Source organism: Pan troglodytes, chromosome X (assembly GCF_028858775.2).
Source record: "Pan troglodytes isolate AG18354 chromosome X, NHGRI_mPanTro3-v2.0_pri, whole genome shotgun sequence".
NCBI classification, from domain to species: Eukaryota; Metazoa; Chordata; class Mammalia; order Primates; family Hominidae; genus Pan; species Pan troglodytes.
The window spans coordinates 84,019,170-84,032,110 of NC_072421.2; the positions used below are offsets into that span (position 1 = coordinate 84,019,170).

The following is a 12,941-nucleotide window of genomic DNA, read 5'->3' on the forward strand; positions in this document are numbered from 1 at the left end:
TATTTTTGTAGAGATGGGGTCTCCCTAGGTGGCCTGGACTACCCTGTTTATTTTAGATTTTTGGTTTCTCAAAGATTGTTTCCCTCTAATTAAATATTCCTCATTTATATGGGATCCAGAACAGTGTGTTATACATCTATATGTTTTTTTCTTTTAAGCACTATAATCCTTTGTATGACAGTAACACAGAATCAGATGTTTATGTATCATCATTATTGCCACCCTACAGAATGATCTCTTTCCCAAGGATTTTCCCCTTATGCCCCACACTTTCATTCTGTTGGGCATTTTTCTATAAAACACTGTGGGAATGATATTTGGAACTTGAGGGTAACATATACACATATACATATATTCAAGCACATATATTAAAATGGACATTTCTCATTAATATCTTTTTCTTTTGTTTTTCCCCAAGAAAATAAGGTCATTGAATTTTTCAGTGTTTGAGAAGCCTATAAATATTTAAGGAAAAAACACACTTTTACATTTTATCATATCAACCCAATACATGCTTTCACCCTATCGACACATTTATGTAATTGTATATGATTCTTCCAAAGTCCTGCAGCTAATGTACATTCCTTTTTTATTTAAATCCATGTCCTATCCTTTCCTGAGAAGAACTGAATCTATCTTTATCTCTTTGATAGTAAAAAATTTTCGTAAAACAAAATTAAATGGTTTCCCAGACAAACATTTTGAACTCAGATAAATAACCAATGTATTTAAAAAAAACATTTTTGCCCTAATGGCATTAAGGGAAATGAAACTTATATATTAAATAATATTTTAATGGTACTTTAATATTTATTTTTGAGTGATAATCCAGAATGTGCATTTTTTTTGTTGCTGAGCATATTTTGAGTTATAGTATATGCTTATATGCTTTGATTGTTATTCTGAAGAACCCTAAAAAAACCTACCATTAACACCAACATTATTGAATTGAAACACATATAAAACCTGCAATAAACTTTCAGAAGTTAAAGAACAGCTTATCTTTTTTCTACTGCATCTGGCAATCTGCTAAAATTTGAAAAACTCTTTAAAGTGTACCTGCTTTTATAGCATTTTTTTCAGCAAACAATATGTAACTTGTATAAATGCATATAATTTTACTATTTTGTGTGTAGACCTACTGCTTATCTTTGTTTTGAATGGAGTGTTTAAGGTAGCCAAAGGCAAATTATGAATATTTCTCAATATCATAGGTTTTAAAAATATGATTTATATCTGAAGACGATGGTTATTGGAATAATGATACATTTTTCAGTTTACATATGAGCAAAATAAAAGATGCAGTTGAATAATTTTCATTTCATTATTTTATAGCAATATTTCTAAAAGAGAACTCCAACAATTATCTTGGTATTTCATGACAGGATCTACCTTTCGAGCAATCCAGTGGTGTTTCAGTGTGTCTCATCATAGTAAGGTTATCATTCATTCTGTTAATATTTTATTTCTCCATAAAATAAGGTAGTTTTATATTTAAGTTAAGTGTTTAGGGGCTTTATTTGCAAGTTGACAAGATACAGTGAATTTAATTGATGCCATTAAGACTTTATAATACATTTTTATTCAAAAAGTATAAGCATATTTGTACAATTACATAAAGATATAAGTTTAATAAATTGTATTCTTTTGTAAAATATCTTAACATGGTGTGCAGTTTGTGTTAAACTTACATCATTTGACAGAATTACAAATATTTCGAAATGAAAATTCAGTTGAACAGGAGGAAGTAGAATAAAATATATCTATTTTTCTCCTCTGGGTATTAAGTTAAATATGGCAGATGCAAAGTTATTTATCTTGCAACCTTTATAAATAATATATTGGAGACCTCCAAACTCATTTAAAATTCAGAAATAAGAAAATTAACTTATCAGTTGTTATTTTGACAGTTACAATTGCAATAATTATTAAATAGTAAAATTTCATCTATATTAGTAAATCTCTTTAATACCTATAAATGATTATGCCTGTAGAAAAACATACTGAGATTATATCCCAAAAATCCTTAGATTACTGTCCCTTTTCACTCAGTAAGTATTTACTCAATGTTTAGCAAATGTTAGGATTTAGAACAATGCTAGATACTGTTTAAACCTAAATATTCAAATAAAAAGTCAGTCAGAAGTGGGACAGTTATTATGGACCAGGATGAAGATGAATGAGGAACTTTTAGTCCAGGATTTTAGTTCTACTCTAAGGTATAAATTCAGAGAGAAAATGAGAGCCTCTTAGTGGCATTAATTTTATAAATTATTAAACTGCACACGCATGCACACAAAACTGAGCTGACAGAAAAAGCAGATGGCCAAAAAATAAACTTAAAAAAATTGGCTAAAATGTAGAGGTGATTAGCTTTACCCAAAACCATTGAAAGAAATCAAAACAAATTTAAGGTGATAAACTAAATAAAATAGAAAACTTTAAAGAGGAGGATTGTTTTGAAAAAAGTTCACAGGAGATCCACAATTAAAACACAATTCCACAATTAACTTGGGGGAATTGGTTTGGAAATGACAGCAGATTCCTAATTCCATGACATTCCCCCACACATCATAATAATTTTCTTAAGTGAAAGGAAAACATACACTTAATGTTTTCTTAGACATTTAATCTCTCCCTTTTCTAGAGCCGGTGTAAACAGAACTGCTAATTAGTCTAACATGTCACCAAGCTACTGAACTTTGAAAATATAGTAGCTCTAAAATATTGTAGATGTGCCAGTTGCTAAACAGGTGATTTTTCGGTACCGGTACCATATTCTAGTTTTAACAGATGGGCTTACTTTTAATTGTGATAATACTAGTAGTCTAGATATCATAATAATAGCTTTGAGAGGAGCAGTTCATTAGTAGCAAAAATCCCTTAGTAAAGTGGCATAGGCTTGAAACTCAGTGCTTCAAAGCACTGTGGGTACTTTAAATATAGGAAAATAATGCCAGAATCTAGTTCATAATATTGACCAATTTTCAATCAAAAGAAGTTGATTTTAGAGAAAAAATATGTGACAATAATTCATATTGTTTAGAATTTACTCCTATTTAGTAGTATTTTTCCTTAGTAAAACTTTTCCAGTTACACATGTAATATATGTTTAGATTATATTTAAGGTATATCAAATAAGTTAGGGTTTCAGTGGCAAATTTAGGTGCTTTATCTGGAGTGAGATTTTTGTAAAGTTTTTCTTTAAAAGATAGCAATTAGAGAAAGATAAATTGACCTTATGCTTCATTGTTACTTTTCAGGTGTTCTTGGTGTTTCAAATAAATTGCAAAGAAAATTTCCTGTCTGGTAATGATCCTTCTTACAACTCCACATCTTGCAAAAGTTTTTACTGAAATATTATAGGATTACCATTAAAATAATTTGATCATGTATGTGATCCTATTGGTACTGTCATATGACAACATGATGAGATAAGTTTCATAATTATAACAATTTAACAGTTGTCAAAATATATTATAACTGATTTTCAAAAGTTTGCTATAAAGACAGCTTGTTTCTATCTGTACTCAATTGTAAATATACATGATTGCTTTCATCAGTTTCTTCTAGTAAGACAACAAAATAGAAATTTTAATGATGACAGTTAATTATAAAATTATATTTTCTTCTGAAAAATCGTTTGGAAATATCGTGGGATCTGGTATTAAGATATTATTTCTCTGGTTGGAACACATATATATTTGTATGTAGGTTTACATTCTATGTACATATTATGGTGAGCAGATGAAATGGATGAACCATAATAGTATGTAAAGAAAATTTTAAAAGCTATTTGATTAACAGCCATTTCTAATTTAAAAACATTTTGTTTCCTATAGTTAAAAAATTATCCTCTGCTGCTGCTCCTGGGGTTTCTTTTATTTTTTGGCTTTATCACTTAAAGACTATTAAAATAGGAAATGAGTTTATTTCCTATTAAAAGCCTTTAAAGAAAATGATGCTTTAAAAGAAAGCCAAGACACTAAACACCTTTGAGCATTTTTCTCCATCTCCTAAATGCTCTGTAATTTGTATGTAAAGAATGTAAGACCTGTCTGCCTATTTTGCATGGCATTGCTATTTAATTTTTTTATTTTTGTTTGCCGCAATTGTTATGGGTAAATGGTGAGTGTGAGGTAATAAGGGCATGCTATTTGTGAGAATGGCAAAAATGTATTGTTTCATACTACGAATGCATCTTCAGAATAAGTGGGTGGTCTTTCATTGCCACTTAATGTGATTTTTTAGGGAAGGCATTCACAGATACAAAGACATTCTTCAAAATGTGATCACTATAAGACCAAGAGCCTCACAAATAAGCAGAGTAAAAGACTAAGAATCTCATATAGTATTGCTAACAATGCGTAGAGGGGAAATAAAGGAAGCCCTATTTGCCCTGGAGAGATGAGGAAGCAATCCGAAATTCCTTGATTGCGGTGTGAAGACTGTTAACACTTTATACAATGTGGATGAGAAAGAAGATAAAGCTAAGGAATCCTAAACAAGGGGTGACTTTAGAGACGTGAGGAGAAGCATGATGTGATGGGAAGGTAGAACCCACACCCCATGCTAGGGAGTATTCAATCATCTCCATTAGCAATAATTAATATTCACACAACAGGAAAGAGGAAGGCTTTTCTTTCTTCTATTCTCTCATTTTTCTTTCATTTTTTCTTTCTTTTAAAAATTTGTTTGAATTAAGTGGATAGTAACGGTTTTCTTTAAAACCCTTTGGCATGAGAACTGATGAAACTTTAGGGAAAAAAATACATGCCTGTTGAAGTTTTAGACTTAAGAGAGCATATTGGAAGAGATATTTGAATAAAGAAGATGCTCATGTGTTATTTTAGAAGAGAGTTACGGGAGTAACCTCTAGTAATTGATAAGATAAAAGGGTAACTATACAAAAGGAATAATACAGATAGCTTTTGAAAAGGTAGAATAAAACCCACTAGCGACATAAAGCCAGAATGACTAACAGGAAATATTAGGTAGTGATATGGCTAACAATCTTCATAGGTACTTGTTTAATTCTAATCATAACCCTCAACGTGGATTCAGCTAAGAAATTTATACTTCAATAAACTCCCTGGATACCCATGTATTGTACATTTTATTTGGAGACATATTGGTGGACTTGTTCAATTTTGCTAAAACATTAAAGTTGATACCTAATATAGAAGACAGTGTCAGTGTATTGACTTCCACCAAGGGGAAATTATTCTTTAATTTGATTGAGATCAAGAGATAAAGGCGAAAAACTTGCAAGTAAAAAAAAAAAACAGATACTGTGGTACACTTTTGAGACAACAGAAAACTAAATAAAGAAGAGTGAAAGGAATACAATCATCTTTAGGGAAGGACATTTCAGTTGGAGGAAATTTCCTGTAATTTAAAATGTATGGAATTGCAACAAGATAAAAAGTATTACAATCAAAGAATATAAAAAATTCAAACTTTGTTCATGAGGATTTTAACAGTATCCGTCGGTATTTGGGAAATAATAAGCATAACAAAAATGTAGATTAATTTTTAATTTCCATTAAAAAGCATGTTTTCATTGCATTGAAGACTTAATATAGGACCTGGAAAAAATGAGCTTTTATCTTGATAGTTATATTTGAAGTCAATACTATCGCCCCAAAGACTTTTAAACAAACACATGTCTTCTAAAGGCTTTAGTACTGTTTTATAATGTTTGCACTTTTCTTGTTCTCCAGGCAGTTTTTAGTAGTTAGGTTTTGTTTCTTTTCAATAATTGAAGCCTAGTGAGGGAGACAGGCATGTAACTGAGTTCTATAACAGAGGTACACACAAATTGCCAGGTAAGCAGAGAGGTAGGAGTCATAATTCAACTTGTATGTCTAAAAAATGAAGTGACCAGTGTCAAAGATTAGCAAGTTATTTGACCCGATTTTATTATTAGAAAAGAATATAGTAACTTATTCACAGCAGAGGTAGAGGTCAGAAAGTTTCACAGCTCTTTTAAGTGTTCATTGTAACAACCTTTTCACACCACTATAATTAGGTGCTTTTGTGTACATTGTCTTTTGCTAGACACCACAAGGAGATATCCATTTGGTGCTTCCAAATGGAAGACCAAAAGGTCTTCCTTTTGGTGCTTGGCATTTTAAATGGTGAAAATCAATGCACACTCATGGGGTTAGGTAATAGTTGAACATATTAATAGATGAAAATGTACATATTGTTAAAGTCCATTTACTTTTATCTAAGGAGGATGAAGTGGGATAGTAATTAGCAGTCAGTAGGTGTGGCATGTTTTTCTCTGTGGAACTGTTAGGCAAATAATCTAATTCATTCACTCTTTTTATAAGAATTATCCAATCAGAAACTTCAAGATAAAACTAACTGCCTGGAGGAGAAATGAAAATTAAATGGAGACTTTCTTGATAAATGACAGCCTTGATTTTACCTGAATGCATGGTCATAGCAAAGACCTAAATAGCTACATGACTTATAATGAGATTGTATCATTCCTAATAACCCCACTTAGAATATTACATTTATTTCTGGCTACCATATGATACAGTTTGGATGTTTGTCCCCTCCAAATCTCATGTCAAAATGTGATTCTCAACATTGGAGGGGGGGCCTGGTGGGAGGTGTTTGGGCTGTGGGGGTAGATCCCTCATGAATGGTGTGGTGCCCTACTTATGGTGATGAGTTCACATGAGATTTGGTTGTTGAGAAAAGTCTGCGACCCCACCCCCCTTTTTGCTTCCCCTCTTGCCATGTGACATGCCTATTTCCCCTTTGCCTTCCACCATGATTATAAGCTTCTGGAGGCCTCACCAGAAGCAGATGATGGCACTATGTTTCTTGTACAGCCTATAGAAATGTGAGCCAAATAAACCTCTTTTTTAAATAAATTACCCAGTCTCGGGTGTTCGTTTATACCAAAGCAAAATGGACTAATGCACCATATTTTTTTTAAAGGTGCAGCATTTGAAAGAGAGAATTAGATTGACCTTAGGATATGAGCTGTGAAGACAGGATAGAATCCTGAGTTTCTGTGACTTTTAAAGAGCAAATTTAAGATTTAATTGAAAATAATATAAACATATCAATGTACATAGAGATAGACAATGTCTTTTTATTATAGTATAGATTATTGTAAAAGAGATGCATAAATTTTAGTAGAAGAAAAACTTGCTGAAACAAACATCGGAGCTTCTCAGCTTTTCAAGACCATTTTTCTGTAGCATGCAAACAGAATAATGCACTACTGATTTATTCTATGAAGGAATATGTCTACAGGATTTTTCAGAGAGTGCTTTTCTGAAACATAGAGGAGAATGCCCCTTAGCTGAATACCCCTAACAGGCAGGCAATAACTTTAAATCAGAGGAAAAAGGGTATGTCTCAGGAGTGGCAACTAAACTGCAACCATCACTGACCTCTCAGAAGACTTTCAATGTAATCTACCTATATTGTAGGCAGGTAGCCAACAATTTAGGAATCAGAAAACTACAGGGTTTTTGAGCTGTGATGGGCTGGAGAGATCAACTTATTCAACCTTGGTTTTACAGAGAAGTATACTGGGATCTCGAGAGGGGAAGTAATTTGCTCATGGTGACACGGTTAATGGTGACACAGTTAATGGCCTAGTTGGGACCAATACCCAAGTTTCCTTATGCCTTGTTCAGTGTTTTTCTGTTAACCCTGTTACATTCAGAATTGGCTGTTGTTCAAAAGTTGGAAAATAATTTTTCATGGAAACAAAGTCATAAGCTCAGAGTTCTCCTTTGTTCCATTCTGTACTTAGTTTCCATAAGTCAGGCTTTAAATCATATTAATGTTGGCTTTAGACTTTCTGTTGCACACGTCCTTTCCTTTTGATTTTCATCTCCACCACCCTGAAGTAACCTCCTACTTGGTCTCCTCACCTCCACACTCTCTTATAACAATCCATTCTGTGCATCTTGCCAGTTTTAATTTCCTAAAGCATTGTTATCCTCTTTCAGTCTTTGTTCTTTAAAACCTATTTCAAGACCCAAGTCAAATTTTACCTCCCCCATAGTGACTGCACTGACCACTTCAGGTAAAAGTGATACTTTCATCTTATAAATTGTTACAGTACTTAATTTAATTTCACCCATGGATTCAACATTCATTAATCAGATGTATTTGAGTATTTACTGTATACCAGGGAATCAAGTGGTGCTTATCACTCACAGATATTCAATGTTACATTTGTGGTCATAATTTCTCTCTTTTTAGATCGTAATATTCTTGATGTAAGATACTATGGTTGAAGATCTTTGTATTCTCTTTGTATCCTCCATAGCACAGAGCCTTTTGTACATAGTTGATGATCACTAAACATTTGTAGAATAAATATTGAACTAAGAATCTGCTATGATAAGGTGTGAAGATAAATATGACCTCTATGGGATCAGTATGCAAACTGTTAGATATCAATTATAAGCATGTTTGAAGAGCTTTCATCAATAGTCAATATTTTTACTTTCTTTCTTCTTCTTCTTTTTTTTTTTTTTTTTTTTTTTTTGAGACAGGGTTTCACTCTGTCACCCAGGCTGGAGTGCAGTGGTGTGATCATAGCTCACTGCAGGTTGAAATACCTGGGCTCAAGCGATCCTCTCACCTCAGCCTCCTGAGTAGCTAGGACTACATGCATGTGCCACCATGCTCAGCTAATTACAAAAAAATTCTGTAGAGAAGGGGTTGCGCTAGTTGCCAAGGCTGGTCATGAACTCCTGGTCTCGAGGGATTACGAATGTAAGCCACTATGCTCAGCCTTTTTGATTCTTAAGTTAATTCTTTGCAGTGCGTAAAAGTCACATAGCTTATTAAGGAAAAAAGCATCAAGATAAAACAGTAATTCAGTCATATTCACATAGATAAATATTAACAAGAAGTGGTAGAATACCGAATCAGATTAAAAACTCTTCAATCTCACTTTCTATATATATAATTTTAATGTATATATTACATATGAAAATATATGAAGATTCAAACCTACTTTTGCACACAAAATAGTTTTATTCTATTAGACAATGAAGAGAAAATGCTCTGTTAACTGTAAAACTATACAACAAGTGGTATTATTATTTAAATATGAGATTTTGAACCTGTAAACAAACTTATATATATTGCTTTGAAAGATAATAATTTGTAATTTTAAATATGTGCCTCTGGTCTCTTAATTGGTAAGGAACATGGATTTTATTTTATTTTAAAATAGATTTTAAATAGATTTCAAAATACATTTATTTATCTTATTTTAAAATATTTTATTTTAGACTATTTTAAAATATTTTATTTTAAAATCCTTGTCAGGGATTAAGTCAGGAGATGAATATAAGGGATTTAATGGACTTTCAAATCGGTAATCCTCTTCATTCCCATTTCTGACTCCCAGTAATACATTAAGAGCATGTCCAGGCCAAGATTCCTTTGCTCTGACCCTGCTTGATTGTCTTCATCTGCAGCTACACTAAACCAGATAGGATTATCAGAATGATCAATTGGCAAATGAACTCATTTTCTTAGAAACAGCTTAGCTGAGTTCTGCTTACAGAACTGCTTTTCACATCTAATTTAAGCTTAATTAGACCAATTTGCCAAATGTTAGAAAAAGTTAAGGTATAATTCAAATAAATTTTATCGCATTATTTATTTTCGTGAATAGCTTTATAATGAATCTATATTTTTACCAATCAATAATTCAGTATATTTGCTGCCATCAATAAGTTTGGACTTATAAAGTTTCTGATAAACTTTGGCTACTCAGAGAAAGTTTACTCAGATTCTAGAACACCATGGCTGTTCTTATACAAATCATGTATCATAATTAATTATGTTAATCAGCACTGCAAAGTAGAAATACATTCTCAAAATATGTTTTATAAAAATAACCTTAAAGACTGTACAGTGATGATTTTGAATAAGGGTAAAGTGTCCCTTCAGAAGGTCAAAATTCATCTCAGTTGACAAATATCTACTGATGACTACTGCATGCCAGCATTGTGTGGGCTGATGGAATGAAACAGCAAATAAAAAGCCTAACCTACTATCTCATGGAGATTACAGTGTCATTGGAAAAGTAGACCTAAAACAAGTAAATAGGTAAAATAATTACACATTGTGATAAGTGCTAGGAAGGAAACATCATTTTAATGAGCAATTCAGGGTTGGAAGTTGACACCAAGTTCTCCACATAGGCAGTAAACTAGGAAGTAAGCCAGTTTACTACTGTCTCAGTGTGATATCAAACCATCAAATACAAAGTTAGCTAAAAGCTGATAAAGCAGTAATTGTGTCCAATGTTTTAAGGGCTGCAGAGTATATCTACCATAAATGTTTTGTTTGGCTTCTGAAGCATTTCTTTAGTGTTTTCTATGAGTCATTCTGAACACACAATAGCAGGACATGATCATCGACTGGAAGACATGAAATATAAATAGTGTAATGGTGCTGAAAAATCCCTTACCGGAGGCTGGCTAGAACTCCTATGCAGATCAAAGCACACAATTCAAAGGTCACCCATGATGTCTAGCCAAACCTACAAACATGAATAGCAAGACTGAAAGATAAAAAATTTCCAACAGAAACATTGTAGACAAAGATGACATAGCATTAAGTGATCTAAAATTTATGAAGGTTTTGAGGAATTTTAACGTTTAAAGCTTTATACGACAGAAATGATTTCAGGCAAATTAGCTAATAATCAGTTTATGTATGTGACCGATATTTACTGAATTTGAATATGTGGAAGAATATCATTGAAAATACTAGTTGGTATACATCCATAGTACCACTAAAGATATTTAATGGGCATCATGCTTGATGGTACATATATTCATATATCACACATGTTGAAACACTTATTGTTGTACAGTGAGAAGAGCAAGTTATTCTATTTTTTAAAATGAACATTGCCTTGAAAAAGATATTTGATGCTGTGAACAGTAATCCTATTTTTGATATTCTTTGTTTTTGTAGGACATATGAGAAATATCATTGAAACTGCTGAGGCTCCTCGGACAGGACCAACAAAATATTGTTTGTATAAAGGATCATCTGTCAGAGACAATTGACATAGGGTCTTGCATTCTTTGAGTTATATTGACACTCTATGTTAATACAAGAGTGTATATATATAACCAAAAACCCTATCTCCTACAAACAAACTAGTAAAAAAATTACATAGGCCCATTTATCTTCACCACCACCCCATCCCATATTCAATTTTTTTTGTTTTTCCTCTTGACTCTGACTTTAAATCTCACTGATTTTTAAAAGACTCAAGTGTGTGCATCAAAATTTATCAGAAGCAGCAAATACTTAATATAACCAAAGTTTTTGTTATTCCCAAATAATTATAGAAAAAAAATTCTGAGAGGAAGCAAATGGTCAGTTTTAATTGTCTGGGCCTTGGTTCAGAAAATCATGTGTTTGGAGATTTAACAGACAAAGCGTTTGTTTGGATGCCTCCTACAAACTTAAATAGGCCTGAAATATACAGGCTATTAAATTTACATCTTTAAAATAAGGATATCTTCAGGTTTTTTTTTCTGTTAATATATATGTTTGCCAAACATTTTTCAGGATTCCTAAAGTGATTAAATGCCTTTGAACCAGCTGCTGTGGAGCAATTGTTGTTATATAAGATGCATAAAGTTATCATCTAAGAGTGAGGAAAAACCTTTAAAAGTTCCAACAGTGGAAATGCAACAGTTAACATGATTTGGTCATATCTTCAAAGATAACATTTAAAAGTTTTACCAGCACATATTTATTGGCAGTTTATCTCCTACTGATGATGTCTGATGGGAGGTGGGGAGGCATTGCTTGACTTATACTTCATTTATTTATTACATTTTATTAGCAAATAGACATTGTTTATTGTATTGGGCCAGAAAAATAAATTGCATGACTAAAAGATGTTACCTGTGTGAGGGGCAACCGAAACCTAATTTAGTAGTCCCCAAAATATGGCAGTATATGTCAACAGCTGACTTCCATTTCAAAGCATAGGGAACATTTTTATTGATCTTTTCGAATTTTAAATATATAGCTTCTACTCTGAATGATATTGTATCTGTGAGCGTAATCAGAATTTGTTTCTTATTTAATCTGTGTTTATCTGATGCAACTTGCTTTAGGTGCTATTCTATATATATGGATGTCAACTTCAAAGGTCAAAGACTTGTCTTTCTTCATTAATAAAGGTACATATGACTTTTTTTTAGGTAGACAGATGATTTAGCACTCTTAGTGCACCTTCAGTCAATACCTTACACACACATGGAAGTTTTCAGAAATCCCATACTTTCTTTAGGGAAATTGATTGATATTTGGGTAAATTACACCTATAACCCTTAAAATAGCAGCCATAAAATTCATATTCTGCCTGGGACCTTGGAAATAACATAAATTCAACATAAATTCATTAAGAGGGCCAGGTATAAGGTCATAAGAAATTGTGGGAACTGTGGGGAACAGTAGAGTGCATGCTCTTTCTATGGGGTAGCCATTGCTAATCTACTTCATCTAGTTGTGCCAAACCAGTAAGAATGTGAAACCAGTATTGCCAGATCTCTCTTTTTAGTAAAAAATTCAACCTTATTTTAGATTCAGGAGTACATTATTTTAGATTTGGGGGGTATGTGTGCAAGTTTGTTACGTGGGTATATTGTGTGTTGCTGAGGTTTGAGGTGTGAATGATCCTGTCACTCAGGTAGAGAGCATAGTACCTAATAGGCAATTTTTCAGCCCTTGCTCCTCTTTCCTCTCCCCTATGTCTAGTAGTCCCCAGTGTCTATTGTTGCCATCTTTATGTCCATGTGTACCCAGTGTTTAGCTCCCACTTGTAAGTGAGAAGATGCAGTATATGGTTTTCCATCCCTGTGTTAATTCTCTTAGGATAATGGCCTCCAGCTGCTTCCATGTTG

At 32.7% G+C, this 12,941-nt stretch overlaps 1 protein-coding gene across 6 annotated transcripts in view; it reads left to right on the forward strand.

Annotated features, from left to right (window-relative positions):
* DACH2 (dachshund family transcription factor 2) overlaps positions 1-12,941 on the forward strand; it is a 676,921-nt gene that overhangs the window by 202,025 nt on the left and 461,955 nt on the right. The window lies entirely within an intron of this gene.